Raw genomic sequence first — 22,250 nt, forward strand, 5'->3', positions numbered from 1 at the left:
TTATGTACAAGACTATAACTACTATAATACTGCCCTCTATGTACAAGAATATAACTACTATAATACTGCCCCCTATGTACAAGAATATAACTACTATAATACTGCTCTTATGTGCAAGACTATAACTACTATAATACTGCTCCTATGTACAAGAATATAACTACTATAATACTGCTCCTATGTACAAGAATATAACTACTATAATACTGCTCCTATGTACAAGAATATAACTACTATAATACTGATCCTATGTACAAGAATATAACTACTATAATACTGCTCCTATGTACAAGAATATAACTACTATAATACTGCCCCTATGTACAAGAATATAACTACTATAATACTGCTCCTATGTACAAAAATATAACTACTATAATACTGCTCCTATGTACAAGAATATGACGCGCCCCCTGGGCCGTGGGGTAACCGGAGCCGGGCCGGTAGATGCTGGGGGTTTTAGTCACTGTGGCTGTGACCCGGTCCGTGACCCAGGGCGGTCAATCCAAGGGTAATATATATATATATAGGGTATATAATGTCCGACTACGCCACCTGTGGAGTATGGCTAATGAGGCCTCCGCTGCGGAACAGTCCTCTGAAGCTGATGGTTTGGCAGCAAGGGTAGTATAACTCCCCACAGGAAGAGTGTAGCTTCAGGGCAGTGTGTGTGGATGATGGTGGTTATTGTGCAGGAAGTCAATAATAAACACGGAGTCAGTGTGATGCAGTCCCAGGTTCTTTACTGATGACACTTTAGACAGGCCTGGACTGGAGTACTGGCTAGTGATAAGAGTCCGGTCAGCCAGGAAGCAAGCACAGAGTCCTCTTTGCCAGGTGGAGTTGTAGGCCTGCCGTTCTTCCTATACTCTTTGGCTTCCCTGCTTGTAGCTGCGTTGTAGCCCACGTCCCTGAGTGAAAAGTGCAGTGCTCACCCGTATGGCTGGTAGCGCAGGCCTTGTGGATGCCTCGCTCCTCCGTGGCGGTACTGGTCCCTCTGTGCTACTGAGCCTCCGGGCGTCTGATGGGGGCCAGGAGACCTGCAATCTCCTGCCCTGCGGTATCTGCTGCTGGGCTTGAAGGGTCCCACAGCCTCGGACTCCGGTGTCCGGTTCTTTGTGTGCTCCAGCTAGGACGAGCTATCACCAGCTCCAGTCCCTAGCTCCTCTCTCTTCGATGTCCTAAACTCAACTCTCTGCACTAAGCTAAACTAACCCCGCCTAGAGATCCAGTTGCCAAGGGGAGGGTCCTCCCCTTGCTGGTCTAGAGCCAGGAAGTGTCGCATGTATTGTGTACCTGGCTAAAAGAACTCCTGCTTGCTTCCAGGTATGGCATTACCTCTTTTGAGGGAAGCAATGCCATTGTGGCAACCAGACCCTTGGGGTGCCACAAATAAAACCACTATAATACTGCTCCTATGTACAAGACTATAACTACTATAATACTGCCCCCTATGTACAAGACTATAACTACTATAATACTGCCCCCTATGTACAAGAATATAACTACTATAATACTGCTCCTATGTACAAGACTATAACTACTATAATACTACCCCCTATGTACAAGAATATAACTACTATAATACTGCCCCCTATGTACAAGAATATAACTACTATAATACTGCCCTCTATGTACAAGAATATAACTACTATAATACTGCTCCTATGTACAAGAATATAACTACTATAATACTGCTCCTATGTACAAGAATATAGCCACTATAATACTGCTCCTATGTACAAGACTATAACTACTATAATATTGCTCCTATGTACAAGACTATAACTACTATAATACTGCTCCTATGTACAAGACTATAACTACTGTAATACTGCCCCCTATGTACAAGAATATAACTACTATAATACTGCCCCTATGTACAAGAATATAACTACTATAATACTGCCCCTATGTACAAGAATATAACTACTATAATATTGCTCCTATGTGCAAGAATATAGCCACTATAATACTGCTCCTATGTACAAGAATATAGCCACTATAATACTGCTCCTATGTACAAGACTGTAACTACTATAATACTGCTCCTATGTACAAGACTATAACTACTATAATACTGCCCCCTATGTACAAGAATATAACTACTATAATACTGCCCCCTATGTACAAGAATATAACTACTATAATACTGCCCCTATGTACAAGAATATAACTGCTATAATACTGCCCCTATGTACAAGAATATAACTACTATAATACTGACCCTATGTACAAGAATATAACTACTATAATACTGCCCCTATGTACAAGAGTATAACTACTATAATACTGCCCCCTATGTACAAGAATATAACTACTATAATACTGCTCCTATGTACAAGAATATAGCCACTATAATACTGCTCCTATGTACAAGAATATAACTACTATAATACTGACCCTATGTACAAGAATATAACTACTATAATACTGACCCTATGTACAAGAATATAACTACTATAATACTGCTCCTATGTACAAGAATATAGCCACTATAATACTGCTCCTATGTACAAGACTGTAACTACTATAATACTGCTCCTATGTACAAGAATATAACTACTATAATACTGCCCCCTATGTACAAGAATATAACTACTATAATACTGCCCCCTATGTACAAGAATATAACTACTATAATACTGCCTCCTAGTTGTGAGGACGTGTGTCATTGGTTCTCCTGATGTCTGGAGCAAGCCGTGGGAGGGGCCACCCTGGGCGGGGAAGCTCCCCAAGCAAGGCCCAGGCTTCCCGGCCTACACTGGAAGACAACTCCCAGGCTTCTTCTAATGGGAATACAAGTCCCAGAGTCACCATTAAGCAATGCAAAGCAACAAGCCAAAGCTCCACTGTTTCCAAGAAGGAAGAAAGCAGAGTGAATGTGAGTAAAGTTATGGAAGGAACAGCAGCTGCAGTTACAGCAAAGAAACCTGAAGTGAAATTGTCAGTGAGTAAGGAAATACTGCAAAGTCCAAAACCAAGTAATTCCCCAAAGGAATCTTCTGTCAGCAAACAGAGGCAGCCTGGTGCAGAGAAGGTGAGGCAGCTCCCATCACCGGCCTCAGGTGTGCAGCTCACTCCTCCACACAGGCAGAGACGGACATCTCTGGAGAGGCAGACATTGCAAGAAAACCTGCAGCAGCAAGACACGGTGACCGGCATGGCGCGCTCAGGACGCACAAGGGCACAGGCGAGTGGCAGCAGTAAGAGTGCTGTGGAGCCCGGAGCCAGCAGTGGTACCATAAAGTCATCTGTGGTAAAACCAAAGGAGACCTCTGTGTTCAAAAACCCAGAGCCATTGTCCAAGCCTCAGATGGAGACGGCGCGTGCACCCGTGCTGCAGCTGGCAAAGGAGATACCTGGCCTGGTAAAGAAGATGGGTGAGTTACAGCAGCAAAGACAAATGCTGCAAATGGAAATTGATGTTATCTATAAGCTGAAGGCTGCTAATCCTGACAGTAATGCTATGTGTGACCAGAGACTTTACTCACTGGGTGTGGAGCTGGCGAATGTGGTCAGGGACATTGACTGTATCCTGGAGAGGATGGGGCCCCTGGCAGAGACCTACAGAAACCGGGAGTGGTTCACCTCTCACAAGCAGGACTTTGTTGTGGAGTCCAGGACCTCTGATGCTGGATTAGGGTCAGAGACTGTACAGGATGAACCCCTGAAGCAGCAGTCACGACCTGTGTTACAAGCTGCATGTTTCTGTTTCCAGGAGGGACACAGACTGTAGCTGAGCCTGAGCAGCAACATGTACCTCAGAATCCAGCAGAGGCACCACAAGTCCCATAATGCTCGACACAAGAGCAGGACATTGCATGTAGGACTGTGTGTATTGATGATGCACAGCACAGCCCTAATGCTGATGCACAGGCTGGGGATGACCCCACTGTACCCATGGGCTCTGAGGCTGGAGGGGGCTTGCAGTCTGTGGTGGATGTCACATTGCCTGATAATGATATTGTGGTTGATAATAATGTGTGTGATTTTCCCCCTTTAATACCTAATGCACAAGAGGTGACAGGTCCCCCTGCAGCGGACCCTCCCCCTGTTAGTCAGCCCAGTGAGACCCCGCATGTTCCCCACAGTAATGCCTGGAGCCGTGGTGCTCCGTCCTTCACCTCTGGCACCAACTATACCGGCCAGGCCTTCAAAAGAAGGAACGTGGTGCGATTTAAGCATAGAGGTCTCAAGGAAGATCTGCCGGACAGGAGGTTTGTGATCAGGGAGCTCCTGTGCCGTCAGATGGGGTTTGCGCCATTAAATATCTTGGCAGTGATTAATCTTCCAGACAGACAGGGATATGATGTCAGTTTTAAAATCATGCCTGATCTGGACAGTTTCTGGGCTAATTTCCCCAAGTTCAGGGACACGGATGGATGGAACAAATTTATCTTTGTTCCCATTTCCAGGCCAGATACAGTCACTGTAAATATCATCTTCTGGAATGAGGCTGCTCCCCTGCAGGACATTGTGGTGTGGCTCCGGAGGCATTGTGACCTCGTCTCTGAACTCACCAAGAATCGTGACGATGATGGTATCTGGACAGGAGGGTGGAAGGTCCTGGTGAAGCTGCGCCAGTGTAACAATGTCACTGCCCACTTACCCAACTCCTTCTTCATTGGGCGGGAGAAAGGTGTTTACTTCTATCCTGGGCAGCCTCGCAAGTGCTTTAAGTGTGGCAAAGCGGGTCACCTGGCAAATTCCTGTACTGTGGTCAAGTACAGCCTGTGCGGGGAAGTCGGCCATGTAGCTGCAGACTGCCAGAATATAAGGTGTAACCTGTGTGGGAAGATCGGCCACCCTCTCAAGGACTGTCCCGATGCTTGGCATAACATCTGCAGGGACTTTCCTGATGAGGATTTGGTGGTAGGAGCAGAGGCTCAGGAGGAGGAGGCCTTAATGTCAGGTGAGATACTCACTAGATCAGAGGTCCACCAAGGGTCAGACTGTGACGCTCACAGCCCTACCCTGGGAAGAGGGGTTACTCGGAGCCGGGTCAGATGTTTGGTGGGTTGTAGCCGTTGCCTGGACCCATTCTTTGCCCAGGGCCGTCACATTAAAAAGGTGTAAAGGGCTTTCAGGGTTGGTGTTTATCGAGTGGTGGTATAGACTACGCCACCTGTGGTGTCTGGTGATGGCCACCAGCGCTGCGGCAGTCCTCTGAGGCGGGATGTAGCGGCAGCAGAATATGGAACTACTCCCCACAGGCAGAGCAGGGCCTCAGGGCAGAGAGGACAGTAGGATGGGAGTTGTAGTGGAGGATGTGCGGTGTGGTGCGGTGCCGCATTGCAATAAGGAACCGGAGGCCATAGGGTTAGTCTTCCAAGCTTTACTCACGGTAGAATGCACAGCTGCAAGGCTTCTCCCTGCTCCTCACGGCGCGCTGCGGCCACCAGGACCGGGGGTCGACCACCTCCGAGTAATTCAGATGCTTTGACCAGGGCCCGCACCAGAGTGTTCCTAGACTTTTCCCACTAGGTCCTCTCCTGTCCGTGTGTAGTACTTGTACTAAGGCCGGGTCTCCCTCTGGACTATGCACAGAACAAGGGTACGGGTGGCGACTCCGCTCCGTTACCCGGTGGGATCCACTGAGCCTCCGGGCTTCTCCGACTGAGACATAGAGTAACAAAGTCAGATATCGGGGGCCGGTGCCCCTCTTGCAGCAGGAATCCCTCTGACTAGGCCAGAATAGCGAGGACAGGTAGCGTATACCACTCCATCTGCATCCCCCTGGGATCCTTTTGCTTTTGGAGCCTTATTCCTCCGCTCCAGGCCTTCTTGGGTAAGGACCTTGACCGGGTAGAGACAACCGTTAACTCTTGCCCGCTCCTCGACTCAAGGCCAGAGTACGAGGACCGTGTCCCCATCAACTGCAGGTTCACACAGAAAGCCACGTTCAGTGATGAAGATCACAATCAAAAGACCATAAGCCCAAGATGGCTGTTTATTGAATACTAGATGGTGGCCCGATTCTAATGCATCGGGTATTCTAGAATAAACATGCGGCTGACCGGGCACCACTAAGCAGCGAAGCAGTGTTTAAATGGGTTGTGCACTACTTTTAATTAACTTCACAATGTATCCCCTCGGTGCCCCTAATGAATTTGGTCATTATGTTATGTTGTCAATCCTGCTTGTGACAACATCGCTGACGACGCACAGCCAGCACGTAATTGTCCCGCCTTACGCTTGCATCACGACTATTTGCGGCTGCAGCCGGAGGTCTGCTGTTCCGCGCACCACAGTGAATGACGGGCTGTGGCCCGGGTTATCGCCCATCGTGTCACATCCAGCATCCACAGCGCGGTCTGTCAATGTGGTTTGTATGGCTGCCTCATTCCTCTAATCCTGGTTTGTATGGCTGACTTATTTTGGATTGTACGCCTTCCTCATCTTAGCTTGTATGGCCCCCTTATCCTGGTTTTGTATGACCTACTCATTCTCCCATCTCCACAGCACAGTTAAAAAACTAAACCCTAATCCTCCCCTTGTTTCCTTTCTCTGCTCTAGCGCTGTCTGTCCTGTTTTCAGCAGCTCCTCGCAGGATGTGAGGCACAGCACGCGCTCTCAGATACTGCTGCGATTAGCTGCTGTCTGTAGATTCGCTGCTTTCCATGCCGGGACTAAGTGCGTGGAGAGGCACAAATCTGCATTCACTTTAGTAGCACATGCTGCAGATGTCGCTATGAAGATTTAACAATAATACAATGAATACAGAAAATAATACTTTATTAACTATTATTGGTTATAGAACTTAATACAACTGAACAAAATTATTAAACAGATAATCAAAATATATAAACTATTCCATGAATATGTAACAATATTTTACAATAAATCATCGGACAAAAGAAGTACGACTTTAGAATATATTTCTTAACAATATCAACCCAAAATATTTTTGTACACGACATTTTTGGTGAAGACTTTTGGACTATCTGTAAGCAACTTTCCTTGTAAATGGGTATCCAAAACTTGCACCTTGACATTGGACCTCATTTTAACTCTTGAAAATGCAACATACAGTTGTACATGTACAAAAACGGGCTCCGGTAAATATATGCCAACACGTTGTAGAGTTTGACCTTGTGACTTGTTTATTGTCATGGCAAATGCTGGTTTTACTGGAAACTGTCGACGTCTAAGCCTAAATGGAAGACCGGTGTCTGAAGGACATAAATCAATGCGTGGAATGAACATTTCGTCTCCTTTTGCTGATCCAGTGATCACTGTTGCTTGAATTATGTGGGAATGGAGTCCAGTAACAATAAGGCGAGTTCCATTACATAGGCCATTTCTTGTATTTAGATTCCGCAGCAACATGACGATTGCTCCAACTTTAAGTTGTAGTCTGTGGGATGGCATTCCTGATGGCGTAACACTATTTAAAAATTCAACTGGATAATGCTCTCGTTCATCTTCATTGTCGACATCCACCGAATCATCACTTTTGTACAATTTATACTCTCCAGGCATTCTATCCATCACACGGGAATTTAGCAGAGCTACGTCATCGTTCTTGGGACAGAGAATAGCATAGGAAGAGGCCCTCTCAACACTGCTTTGGTCGTTCACATCTATTTCAACGCGTTGTCCAAAAACATCACTTACGATGCAGTCAGTGCACAACATGTCTTCTGGTATTTCAATAATGTCTTCTCCAAGGTTATATTCATTGCTAAGTTCACCATTCCCCATGTTGTTAATTAGTTGTAGTTTATTAAACTTTTTCCAAAGGTCTGACATTTTTAGGGTTGAATCGATAATATTTGTTCTTGTTCCATTCGGTACAACTGGAAGGCATTGCCTAAAATCTCCGCCAAGGACAAAAACTTTACCTCCAAAAGGAATTTCATTTTTTTCAGCAATATTTGTAGTCATAACTTCACGCAGAAGTCTGTCAATTAAGCTCAAAGCATATTTAGGCGCCATGGTGCACTCATCAAGTATCAAAAGATTTGCACTGTTCAACTGTTTTCCTGCAAATGTGTCTTGTTTGATTCTGGAAACGGAGATTTCATTGACCGGAACCGGTATCCCAAAGAGTGAATGCATAGTGCGACCTCCTCTTAAAAGGTTTGCTGCAATACCTGTTGTAGCCGATGGCAATACGACTTTTCCTAACCCTCTAACGTGATGCATTAAAACTTCATAGAGGTATGTTTTACCGCTGCCTCCAGGACCGTCAATAAAGAAACATTTTGGCGTTGGATCGGCTTGGTTTTCTACAGCGCTTACAATAGTGTCATATGCAATTCGTTGTTCTTGATTTAAGGAGTTTTTCTTCTCTGTTGCCAACAATAATTCATAAGCTTCGTCATACTCTTGAATTTGTGCAACTTGACTTGCAGGCTGTGGCAAATTAAAGTCTGAAAATGTTTTTCCATGCAGTAGTAGGATATTTTGAATATCTTGCATGGCATAAGATTCGCAATTGTGACAATTTCCACTTTTGTTGTGAAGACGTAAGCAGTAATCTTCAATTATATGTTCTTTGAAATTTGTCCAAAGTTGATCCGGATTTGTAGGCGGTCCAAAGACACAAATGTAGGCAAACAATTCACGAAGTTTCTTAGGCATATGTAGGGTAACTGCGTCTTCTAAAGTAAGTGTCCACATAGTATCATCCAATAGAAGTCCTAAAGCCAAAGTTGCAGCTTTAAATGTATCGTGCACTACTCCATTAACTGTTTTCAAATCTTCGTAACTTCTAGCTCCTTTGACATGCAGTAGTAACAGCCGAAGGCAATATCTTTCTTGATCCTTGACACTAACAGTATACATGCGTCCAATTATTCTGCTAAGTCCTCGTTGTCTTGGCTTCCAAGTTTTATTCCAAACGTAATGCTCTGGAATCTCTCGATACAAATACTGCCTTGCGTTTTCGTCACGTTGGTTTAGCAAAAACCATTCCATTAATGTTGACGTTGTGCTTAAATTTTTGGAGACATCTTCGACTTGAGCATTTTCAAAGAAATAAAGCTGTTGTTGATTTGGTAAATGAATAGCTAAACGTATAATGGCATGGGACTGTGAATGCATTGGAAATGCAAATATTCTCCAAGCAGCTTCTGGAGCACTGACATATCTTGAGTCAACAAACCGTGATGATTCATCGTGATTGACTGTTTTTTGTTGGATTTCGACGTTAGCTTTGTCATGTCCCTTGTAGATGTACTTGAAAAGATATTTAACACTTTTTATTGAAGCGCAGATTTCAACGTTGATGTGACAGTTGTAGCGTTTTAATAAGTACGGGTTATATGGAACTATCCATGAGTTATTTATAATCTTTTTGTTGTGTACAATGTTATCAATCAGTTGTCTCCGGTAGGATGGGTAGCCGTCCAAATCTTTAACAGTGTGCTGTCTCAACTGCTTTGGAAACCCTTTTGTACACTTTCCGTTTTCCATGCATGGACTTTTTGGATTTGCTACACCGCATGGGCCATGAACCATATTACAGATTACAATATTATACAATTCAGGATACTTTTCTTGGTTAGGAATTTCAGCCCACACTATGTTGTCAATTTTGTCCTCCGTGCGAAACTTGGAATCCGCGTCTAAAATAATTAGTATATGCGCATGTGGGAGACCTCGTTTCTGAAACTCTATGACGTGTGCCATTGCTACGACTGTTCCAAAAAGGCCTTTTTTGATGTCTTCTAAAAGGCTGCTGAGTTTTAGTCGAAATACACGTGCAACTAAGTCCGGCCTGTGTTCAACTTGCTGCCAGGGTTGTAGGTTTTCTGTGATTTCCGGCCATTTAGGATTACAGGTCATTGTTAAAAAAATGTCAGGTCTTCCATACTTTGTTACTATTGCCATTGCATCTTGATAACGCTGTTGCATGTTGCGGGGGCTACATTCAAAGGACGACGGGAGAATTACTGTTTTTCCTATTGGAATTCCTTTTTGAATGGATTGTTTTTGCAAATGTTCTTGAAGAACGCAGTAGTCTTCAACTTTAAGTTGTTTTTGGTTCCTTCGTATGAAATTGAGCCGATTTGCTTCAATTTTTACGTATGCGTCTACTAAGTACTGTTGTGTCAGTTTCCCACCGTTTAAAATAAGATTGAAGTAATTTCGCACAGACAGAAGAAAACTGTAGTACTGTAGTTGTGTAATTCTTCTTGAAGTTCCTTGCTGGTGTAGGTTTTCATGCCAGCCTTGATCACCGCTTGGAAAGAATAGCGGATACAGAAGAGCATCAAGGTTGCTGTGCAAAATGCTAATCCGTTGTGTTTTAGGAACGAAAGGGTTGTTTTTGTCTGGCTTAAGATGGACTAATATATCTCTTTGAAAAGGAGGCTCTCCATCATCGTTTTGAAAAACAACTGCGACCTCACTTACACGTTGTTTGTTGTAACATCGGGGATCTTGTTGACGTTCTTGTTTAATGGCCATGATAATAGAAGGCATTTCCGTCCCATTTTGTATAGCTCTCTGTTCCTCTTCAGCTTCAACGTCTTTTAGCATGCGATATGCGGCAGCAAATGGGCTGATTGTTTGTAAATGTACGGCAATTAGGTTCATCAGTTCTGCATTACACTTTTCATTTTCTTTTCGGTTCATCCTTTGTTCTGTAGCCTCATTTGGATCAAAGATGTATAATTGTGCAAATGTTGGTGGTTGTCCTAGTTCTGGGTGAAGTGTTCCAGTACGGTGGTAGATCTGGCCATGAATTTTAAAACAATACGGTCCGAATCCAGGGGGCGGTGCAATGTTGGCACCAAATGAAGCAAAGGCATGAGAACTGTTGATACTTCTGATATTTTCCATAACATTTCTACTGTGTTCATGCGTTCCTTTCATCAACTGCTCAAACAGATCTGAGTAGTGACATCTTGGTAGCATTACTTTTCCTTTTTGGCAGCATTGAGTAAACTGATTGTCAGATGGTTTTTCCTCGATAAAATTAATAGATTCGCATTTTGAACAAACTACATTCATCTTCCCACAGTAATGTTGAATAATGTTAGTTTCATTGTCTGTTATGTAACGTGCAAGTTGTTGAATGTTCTGCTGGGTTTGCCTTAGTTGGTAGAGCATTCGTTTTTGAAAAATTTGTCGATCGTGTTGTTCTCGGTTTGTCCTGGATTCTAGAGATTCATTGAGACGACATTGTCTATGGGATTCCGCATCGTGTTCCTGTCTAGCCGCAGTGTGTTGTGGTGTCTCTTGTTCCCGACGTTGTCTGTGACATTTGGCATCCTGGGCTTGTCTGGCGACAGTGTGTTGTGGTGTCTCTTGTTCCCGACGTTTTCTGTGAGCTTCCGCATCCTGGGCTTGTCTGCCGGCAGTGTGTTGTGGTGTCTCCTGGTCCCAAATTTTTCTGTGAGCTTCTGCATCCTGTGCTTGTCTGGCGGAAGTGTGTGGTGTTGTCTCCTGCTTCCAAATTTTTCGTTGAGCTTCCGCATCCTGGGCTTGTCTGCTGGCAGTGTGTTGTGGTGTCTCCTGTTCCCGGCTTTTTTGGTGAGATTCCGCATCCTGGGCTTGTCTGGCAGCAGTGTGTTGTGGTGTCTCCTGTTCCCGGCGTTTTGGGTGAGCTTCCGCATCCTGAGCTTGTCTTGTGGCAGTGTGTTGTAGTGTCTCCTGTTCCCGGCGTTTTTGTTGAGCTTCTGCATTCTGGGCTTGTCTTGCAGCAGTTTGTTGCGGTGTCTCCTGCTCCCGTCGTTTCTTGTGATATTCTGCCTCCTGGGCTTGTCTGGTGGCAGTGTGTTGCGGTGTCTCCTGTTCCCGGCGTTTTTTGTGAGCTTCTGCATCCTGGGCTTGTCTGGCGGCAGTGTGTTGTGGTGTCTGTTGCTCTCGACGTTGTCGTTTTCTTGCTGCTTCTGCTGCTTTTCTGTCTTCCTCCGTGGCGTATTTTCGCTTACGACCCATTATAAAACAGGAAACGTAAATAAGTATCTGTTCAGCGCACTGTCACTGGCAGAACGTGTTCAGTAAACCTGACTGAAGTCCCTCGCACAGTGTGACAGAAGTACCTCGCACAGTGTGACAGAAGTCCCTCGCACAGTGTGACTGAAGTCCCTCGCACAGTGTGACTGAAGTCCCTCGCACAGTGTGACTGAAGTCCCTCGCACAGTGTGACAGAAGTCCCTCGCACAGTGTGACTGAAGTCCCTCGCACAGTGTGACTGAAGTCCCTCGCACAGTGTGACAAAGAAAATCTGCTCAGTACGTTATGAGCATTTTGTGAGTCACATGACAAATGGGCGGAGTTAGCCGTGCTATCTCCCGGAGGTGGCGTAGATATTTCAAATGTTGCGGTAATTGGCCGGAGAGCGTGTTTAAATTTGGAGCGGAAATCTGTGATTGGTCGCGGGCGGCGTCCGCGACCAATCATAAAAGCAGGTTTTAAATCTCGCGCGCCGTGTTACTAAGCAGCGGAGAGTATGTTTGAATTCAGCGTTAAAATCTCTGATTGGTCGCGTCAGGAGAGCGCGACCAATCAGCGTATCGTATTGGTGAGGACCGGGGAGCGGCTGCCTGTGCGGCTACTTCCGCTTCGAGAACCCGGGACATGAGCGGGCGCTGGCAGCAGAAGTATCCGGACTCGCAGCGCCGCTCCCCGGTCTTCCCTTCACACCCTAGCCGCTGATGTCCCCACAGCATCCGAATAGTGTTCCAAAGGTCCTGACATTTTTATTCAAAATCGCTGATTGGTCGCTGGCGCTCACCGATTTTGGCGCCACATTTAAATAGCGTCCGCGACCAATCAGCACAGCGGAGTTTAAATGTGGAGCCAAGATCGGTAATTGGTCGCGGCCGATAGTTGAATGTGGCGCCCAAATCGGTGATTGGTCGCGGGCAGCGTCCGCGACCAATCAGCACAGTAGTGTTTATCTTTTGCGGCAAGATCAGTGATTGGTCGGGGGCCAAGACCGCGACCAATCAACGATTTGTGCGGCACTTTTAAATAGCGGCCGCGACCAATTGTATGTCAGCGCCGCTCCCCGGTCCTCCCTTCACGCCTTAGCCGCATGGATGTCAGCGGCGCTGCCTGTGCGGATAGTTCCACTGCGAGAACCCGGGACATGAGCGGGCGCTCGCAGCAGAAGTATCCCGACCCGCAGCGCCGCTCCCCGGTCCTCCCTTCACACCCTAGCCGCTGATGTCCCCACAGTATCCGCATGGTGTTAGAAAGGTCCGGACATTTGTGTTAAAAAATCGCTGATTGGTCGCTGGCGCTGGCCGCGACCAATCACCGATCTTGGCGGCAAATTCAAACACCGCTGTGCTGATTGGTCGCCGACGCTGTGCGCGACCAATCACCGATTTTGGCGGCACATTTAAACACCGCTGTACTGATTGGTCGCGGACGCTATTTAAATCAGTACAGCGGTGTTTAAATGTGGAGCCAAGATCGGTGATTGGTCGCGGCCGATATTTAAATTTGGCGCCAAAATCGGTGATTGGTCGCGGGCAGCGCCAGCGACCAATCAGCGATTTTTAACACAAATGTCCGGACCTTTGTAAGACCATGCGGATACTGTGGGGACATCAGCGGCTAGGGTGTGAAGGGAGGACCGGGGAGCAGCGCTGCGGGTCGGGATACTTCTGCTGCGAGCGCCCGCTCATGTCCCGGGTTCTCGCAGCGGAAGTATCCGCACAGGCAGCGCCGCTGACATCCATGCGGCTAAGGCGTGAAGGGAGGACCGGGGAGCGCCGCTGCCTGTGCGGCTACTTCCGCTGCGAGAACCCGGGACATGAGCGGGCGCTCGCAGCAGAAGTATCCCGACCCGCAGCGCCGCTCGCCGGTCCTCCCTTCACACCCTAGCCGCTGATGTCCCCACAGTATCCGCATGGTGTTACAAAGGTCCGGACATTTGTGTTAAAAATCGCTGATTGGTCGCTGGCGCTGCCCGCGACCAATCACTGATTTTGGCGCCAAATTTAAATATCGGCCGCGACCAATCACCGATCTTGGCTCCACATTTAAACACCGCTGTACTGATCGGCTAGGGTGTGAAGGGAGGACCAGGGAGCGGCGCTGCGGGTCGGGATACTGCTACTCCGAGCGCCCGCTCATGTCCCGGGTTCTCGGAGCGGAAGTATCCGCACAGGCAGCGCCGCTGACATCCATGCGGCTAGGGCATGAAGGGAGGACCGGGGAGCGGCGCTGACATCCAATTGGTCGCGGCCGGTATTTAAATGTGCCGCACAAATCGTTGATTGGTCGCGGACTTGGCCCGCGACCAATTATTGAACTTGCGGCCAAAGTGAAACACTACTGTGCTGATTGGTCGCGGACGCTGCCCGCGACCAATCACCGATTTGGGCGCCAAATTTAAATATGGGTCGCGACCAATCACCGATCTTGGCTCCACATTTAAACACCGCTGTGCTGATTGGTCGCGGCCGATATTTAAATGTGGCGTCCAAATCGGTGATTGGCTGTGGGCGGCGTCGGCGACCAATCAGCACAGCGGTGTTTAAGTTTTGCGCTAAGATCAGTGATTGGTCGGGTCCGAAGACCGCGACCAATCATCGAATCGTCTTGGTGAGGACCGGGGAGCGGCGCTGCCTGTGCGGCTACTTACGCTGCGAGAACCCGGGACATAGCGGGCGCTCGCAGCAGAAGTATCCCGACCCGCAGCGCCGCTCCCCGGTCCTCCCTTCCGCATGGAGGTCAGCGGCGCCGGCGGTCCTTCCGCTGATACCGGCCGGGAGATGAGCGCCTCGCGCCGCTCATCTCCCGGCTGCATCTCCGTCCCGCAGATGGGTCCGGCGGTCGGGTTCCTTCTGCTGTTGCCGGCTGGGAGATGAGCGCCTCGCGGCGCTCATCTCCCGGCTGCATCGCCGCTAAGCTCCGTCCCGCAGTTGAGCCGCTAACGGCCGCCATCTTTTTTCAGAAATCTCGCGGCGCTGATTGGCCGCTGCCGGACCAATGAGCGACGCGGGATTTCCTGGACAGACAGACACAGACAGACAGACAGACAGACGGGATAAGACGATTATATATATAGATGAATTATTAAGTGTAACCTAAATGTGCGTCCTCCACCCTCACCCACTACATGGTTCCCCCCTATCTCTTGGTTCCCCCCCATCTCCTCTATCCCGACTGGGGTAGCACCCTGGTGCATATAAGCCCCCTTCAGGTGGGAGAGGTGTAGTGTTGGATGCAGAGGTGGGGTCCTGTCAGCCGCACCATCCTTACCTCGAAGGGGAGATACCACATTTCATCAAAGAGGTGCAGTACCTCTGTGGCGGTCGAACCCTCAGGGGCGCCACAAGACCATGTAACACCAGAGCAGCAGTGTGAAGAGGGTGCACAGGGGAGCATGGAGGTTGTCCTTCAAGGCCAGCCGCCCCAAGAGGCCTGTGCATCTGTATCACCATCTCTACCTGATAATAGTAACAGCAAGCAGACCAAAAGGAGGAAAAAAGACACGTCCTCCCGTAAACCCGAGGAACAATATGATGCTGACCATAAAGCCAAGAAAAAAGTCAGCAGTGGTGTTGGCGTGATGGTCGTATCTAACAGATATGAAGTTCTATCTGAGTCAGATGGAGATTTTGATCAGGAATTGAAAAGAATAGAGGTCAAGTGTGACAGGGAAACAGAGGACCATCCGCCTACAAAGCGGAAGCCCTTGCCTATAGACTCTAATGTAGCGTCAGACATGGAGACCAGTAGTGGACAGAACATCTCTGAGTTATGATGACGGGTTCTACTTCTCTGCTCCTCTTATACTGTGTTATTATGACCGGATTTTCTCTAAAATTTACATCAAGTAATGTGAACAGCATTAAGGTGAGGAGGACGAGACATGCGGTGTATGACCATCTGAGATACCTTGATGCAGATGTCTTTTTCCTACAGGAAACAAGATTGACATCTCTAGGGCTTATGAGAGAGGCTGAGAAGAAATGGAGATCTGGTCCATCATTCTGGTCACTGGCTGTGGAGCCTTATGCCGGGGTCGCTATCCTGTTTAACACCAATAATGTGACTTTACATAGAATGACGGAGGTGGTTATGGGAAGGTGTCTGGTCCTGGAAGTCACTGTTCAGGGTAGACGGCTCCGGCTTATTAACATCTATGGGCCACAGACAGTGACTGACAGGATCCAGCTGTTCAATAATGTGAAGCCATATCTCTTCACCTCTCTCCCGGTGGTGATGGCGGGTGATTTTAATGCCATAATGACATCTGGTGACCGTTCCTCAGGCAGGACAGTGACCAGGGATGGCAAAGTCTTAAATAACATAATTTTGCAGACCGGACTGACTGACGCTTTTACGCAAAGAGGTCAGACGCCAAAATTCACTTACTCATGTTCCAACAGAAGTAGTAGGATAGATTTGGCTTTTGTGAGACCAACTGAAGTTGTCAGTGCCATCAGTGAGAAAGCCGTTCCTTTCTCTGATCACCTTGCCTTGTGTTTCTGCCTGGGGGCCACTAACCGTTCTGTCATTGATAGAGGGTTGTGGAAGCTAAACTCCAGCCTCCTGGATGACATGCATGTTCGGAGTTGTGTCCACTTCCTTTTTCAGGGTCATTTACAGAGGGTGGATTTCTATGACAACATGGCCGACTGGTGGGAGGACGTCAAGGATGATATCAGATCCCTCTTGAAGAGACTGTCAGTTAATAAAGGGAGGAACAAGTACAGCCAGTACCTAAGACTGCGTAAGGAATTGGAGTCACTCTATTCGGCGGGCAGGGATGACAAAGAGAGGATTGACAGGCTGAAATCTGAGATAAGGCAGTATCAGTACAGCAGGTATAGCTCCCTGGTTCTTGAGTGGGATTATGGGACCTTGGGGGCACCTGATCCCTTTGAGAATTGCCGGGAGCGTGTGGCTAATAAATTGGTCACAGGTCTCACCAACTCCCAGGGCGTATTGCAGGAATCTCAGGAGGGTATCCTGGGGGTCGTGAGATCTTATTATACTGACTTGTTTCAGAGGAAAGTTTTAGATAAAGACAAGATGGCTCAATTCTTGGAGGCAACTCCAATGCCTGACACTAACGATCTGGACTTTTCTCCTTTGACGGCAGAATTAACGATGCAGGAAGTTAAGGAGGCCATTGATAAGTTACATCTGAAGAAGGCACCAGGTCCAGATGGTTTAACAGCAGAATTCTATAAGAAATTCAGAGATCTCCTGGCTCCAATTCTTTTGAATGTTTACAAAAATTGTCTAGAAAATCACCTGATGCCTCCATCCATGAGAGTGTCTTCGTTAATTCTCCTGTCTAAAGGTAAAGAGCCAAGCGACATCAAGAACTGGAGACCAATTGCCCTCTTGAATGTTGACAGGAAGATTCTGGCAAAGATCCTGTTTTCTAGGTTAGTTTGTTTGTCCCCGGCACTGTTGGCAGGCTCTCAGTTTGGCACAGTAAAAGGGCGGAACATCTCTGGAGCAGTCATCTCGATACGGGAGATGTTTGAGAGATGTAAAGTTCTGCGGTGTGGGAGATATATTGTCAGTCTGGACCAGGCTAAAGCCTTGACAGGGTTGATCACGATTATCTGTGGGCCACTTTGTCAAAGTACGGTGTTCCGGGACAATTCGTGGATTGGCTGAAGACTTTGTATAGAGAGGCGGTGAGCTTTCCTCTGATAAATGGTTGGCAGGGTGATACTTTTGGAGTTGAGGCAGGGGTGAGACAGGGCTGCCCGCTCAGTCCGCTCCTGTATGTTTTTGCCATAGACCCGTTTTTGAGGTCACTACAGGAGTGTGACTTTCAGGGGGTGCCGGTCCCCCACTGCTTGCCTCTGACTGTTGTCACCTATGCGGATGATGTGACGTTGGTGATATCTGATCCTCATGAGGTGTGGATGTTATCGGCGGCCATCAGAAGCTACTCGGAGGCCTCTGGGTCTCTGGTCAATCTTGAAAAGAGTCAAGCTCTGTGGACATTGGATTCTGAACCAGGCTTTGATCTGCCACAGTTTGCCAAAGCCTCCACCCATATTAAGATCCTAGGGGTTAAATTCGGGAGGGATGATAATGCCAAGCTAAATTGGGAAGAGAAATTGGAAACCGGAAATGCAAAGGTTCAGCGATGGAAGAACTGGAGGCTGACCTACAGAGAAAGGGTCGCTATGTTGAAGACTTACCTGGTTCCCGTCTTCTTGTACGTCTCTGTCATTTTTCCTTTCCCAGAATCTTTCTCGGCGAGGATCCTCAGCCTGTTCTTCCAACTCTTGTGGGGGAATAGATTGAACCTAGTAAAGAGAGGGATTACTTACCTGCAGCGGAGAGAGGGTGGGCTGGATATGCTAAATCCGAGGGTCTTCTTTGACCCCATGTTTCTGAAAGTTAATTTTGGTAACCTGGACTCAAGTGCCCTGTGGGTAAATAGTATCAGGGATTGGATATTGCCTTTTGCAGAGTCTTGGGTGCGAGGCGGCAGTCTCAAGAGGAGGAGATGGACAGGTGACCACCTCCCCCAGTATCTGGAATATGGTCTCAGGTGTCTGAAGAAGTGGGGAGCAGAGAAGTATGAAATTGAGAATAAGACCAGGAAGGACCTGTATGTCAGGATATGCCGGACTTTCTTTTGTGTGCAGCCTGCACTGAGAGACTGCACAACTACCACCTTGCTGGAAAGTCTGAGGTTTCTCAATGCAGCGAGACTCCCAGCTAAGTTTTTTTACATCGCCTGGCTGTCGCTACATGGAAAACTATATGTTCGGGGTAACCTTAAGTACCTTAGTGTGTCAGATCGAATGTGTCCCCTGGGCTGTCAGCAAGAAGAGACAATGGCACATTTTTTAACAGAGTGCTGGGGCGGGAGGAAAATATGGGAGGAAGTATCTTGTAAGTTAAAAGTCCCAAGATTGCTGACCCTAAAATACCCAGATATCATCTATGGTGTCCCATCTACTGTAAGTAACATTGACCGGGGGACCATGTATCTGATAATAACAGTCATAAAATACTATCACTGGCATACGAGAACCCGCGTCTCCATCAGTAGTGAACCCTTCCATCATACCGCAGCCGTGAGCCTGATCCTGTCTGAATTGAGGTGTATAAAATGTCTAGAGATCAAGAAAAATGGTAAAAACAAAACATTATGGAGGAATGTACATATGGATTAATGTTGATTTACAATAACAAATCAATTTTTGTTGTTTATTCGTTAATTTATTTTTTTTCTCTCGCCCTCTTTCCAGAGCAATGGACTTGAGCTAATTTTACTGTAATATTTTTATGTTATTGGATTTTTATTGTTTTTGTTTCTGTTGAATGATTATGGTTTTGTTTTAGTTTTTTTTTGGTCGGATTGTATTGTAATATGTACTGTTTGTTTTTTACAAATAAAAATTACCCCCTATGTACAAGAATATAACTACCATAATACTGCCCCCTATGTACAAGAATATAACTACTATAATACTGCCCCCTATATACAAGAATATAACTACTATAATACTGCCCCTATGTACAAGAATATAATTACTATAATACTGCTCCTATGTACAAGAATATAACTACTATAATACTGCCCCTATGTACAAGTATATAACTACTATAATACTGCCCCCTATCTACAAGAATATAACTACTATAATACTGCCCCCTATGTACAAGAATATAACTACTATAATACTGCCCCCTATGTTCAAGAATATAACTACTATAATACTGCCCCTATGTACAAGAATATAATTACTATAATACTGCTCCTATGTACAAGAATATAACCAGGGGTCGACAAAGTTGTTCAGAATCTAGGAGCCAGCCAAAAAATTTAGGAGCCAGAATTTTTTTTGTTGACAAACTGTACATATAGACCCCCTCACACACGGCGTCTTCCCGGGGAGCAAGGCCTTTGTATGTACTTACACAGGTAGCGGGAGATGAGAACGGGCCCCCGGCCACAGCGATCCTTCCCCCCAGGGCCGGCTCCAGGTTTTTCTGGGCCCCGGGCGAAAGAGTCTCAGTGGGCCCTTTTAAGGGTATGTGCACACGATGCAGAAATGAAGCAGAAAATTTCTGCATCATTTCTGCATCTCCCTGGCAGAAAAAACGCATGCAGATTGTGCATGCGTTTTTCCTGCAGAATACATGCGGATCCACATGCAGATTCACATGCGTTTCCGCATGCAGATTGACAAGCGCTTTCCAGGCGATGTTAGCATCACCTGGAAAGTGCTTGATAACTAGGTCACACTATATAAATCCATGCAAACAGCATGGATTTATACAGTGTGAACCGAGAGAGTGTATATACTTACCCTCTGATGGCCCGCGCTGTCCTGCTCAATCTGTTCTCCCTCGCCGGCAACTTTGAATTGAAAGACCTGCCGACGTCAGCGTCACGTGACCCGTCACATGACTCTGACGTCACCGCAGGTCCTACAACTCACTGCAAGTGCCGGGAACCAAGCGGGAGCGGTGCGCGGGCCGACAGATGGTAAGAATCCATTTATTTTTTATTTTATTCTTCTTTTACAGCTTTTTTAATGGTACCTGGGTGTGGATGAGACTCTCCTCTCCTCCACACCCGGGTACCATCCGCACATTAGAACGCACCAATAACGCAAGTACAAATGCTGTCTTGCGGAATTGGCGCGTTCTAATGCAAGTCAATGGCGGCGAAATCGCCGCGTTTCCGCAAAATTAATTGACATGCTGCGGATTTTTGACCGCAGCGTTAACGCTGCGGAAAAATCCGCATCATGGGCACAGCACATGCGGATTTCCATTGGGGAACATTGCTTCCCTTCTACCATGCGTTTTTCATGCGTTTCCGCGGCGTTTACGCAACTGCAAAAACGCCGCGGAAACGCATGAAATACGCATCGTGTGAACACAGCCTAACACATACACGATTCATGATGCACAGATACGGCGGAGAAATAAATATATAAATATATATATATATATATTTATTTATTTATTACACATGGCCCAGCCTGCCCCCTCATCCTTCACATACGCAGACATATGCGCGCGCACACGGTACGCAGACATATGCACGCACACACGGTATGCAGACATATGCGCGCGCACACACGGTACGCAGACATATGTACACATACAGACATACACATAGATAAAACAGACAAATATATATACACAGTCATATACACTGACATTCACATACATGCACTCACACAGACCCATTACTAATATTTTTAATATGGGGATTGGGGAAGCCTCACTCACCTGTCCCCGGTCCAGTGTCCTGTCCAGCAGCTCCTCGGGTATGGGGCAGTGCAGGGCCCCCGGCGTGTCACAGACTTCATGGCCCTGGAACATCAGAGGGGCCCACTTGCGGTCGGGTCCGGGCCCCTCCCGCCCATCTGTGCAGGACCTCCGCTCCGACGGTGTTAGATTGCCGGCACTCCCCCAGACATGGCCGCGCGCTGTGCGGCTGTGTCTGCTAGTAATGACGCGTGAGTGGGCGGCTGGGCCCCTCTGATTTTCCAGGGCCCCGGCACTTGCCCGGGTACGCCGGGTGCTGACGCCGGCCCTGCTTCCCCCGTAACCCAACTCTCCCTGTCCAGTCCCGGAGCATAAGGGGGGCGGAGCAAAGTGGAGAAGGCGGCCTGAGCGATACTGTCCCTGCTTCCTCCGATTGGATGACTCCGTGCAGGAGGTGGGATTGGATTGAGAGTATTTTTTTTTCTTCTCAACTCCTCAAGCACCAGGCAACATTTTCTAGGCGCCACTGGCGACCAGGCGCCTGGGTTTGTCGAGCCCTGATATAACTATTATAATACTGCCCCCTATGTACAAGAATATAACTACTATAATACTGCCCCTATGTACAAGAATATAACTACTATAATACTGCCCCCTATGTACAAGAATATAACTACTATAATACTGCCCCTTATGTACAAGAATATGACTACTATAATACTGCTCCTATGTACAACAATATAACTACTATAATACTGCCCCTTATGTACAAGAATATAACTACTATAATACTGCCCCCTATGTACAAGAATATAACTACTATAATACTGCTCCCTATGTACAAGAATATAACTACTATAATACTGCCCCTATGTACAAGAATATAACTACTATAATACTGCCCCTATGTACAAGAATATAACTACTATAATACTGCTCCCTATGTACAAGAATATAACTACTATAATACTGCTCCTATGTACAACAATATAACTACTATAATACTGCTCCTATGTACAACAATATAACTACTATAATACTGCCCCTTATGTACAAGAATATAACTACTATAATACTGCCCCTATGTACAAGAATATAACTACTATAATACTGCTCCC

Source organism: Phyllobates terribilis, unplaced genomic scaffold (assembly GCF_046119375.1).
Source record: "Phyllobates terribilis strain yellow unplaced genomic scaffold, ASM4611937v1 Scaffold_13__5_contigs__length_258822181, whole genome shotgun sequence".
NCBI lineage: Eukaryota > Metazoa > Chordata > Amphibia > Anura > Dendrobatidae > Phyllobates > Phyllobates terribilis.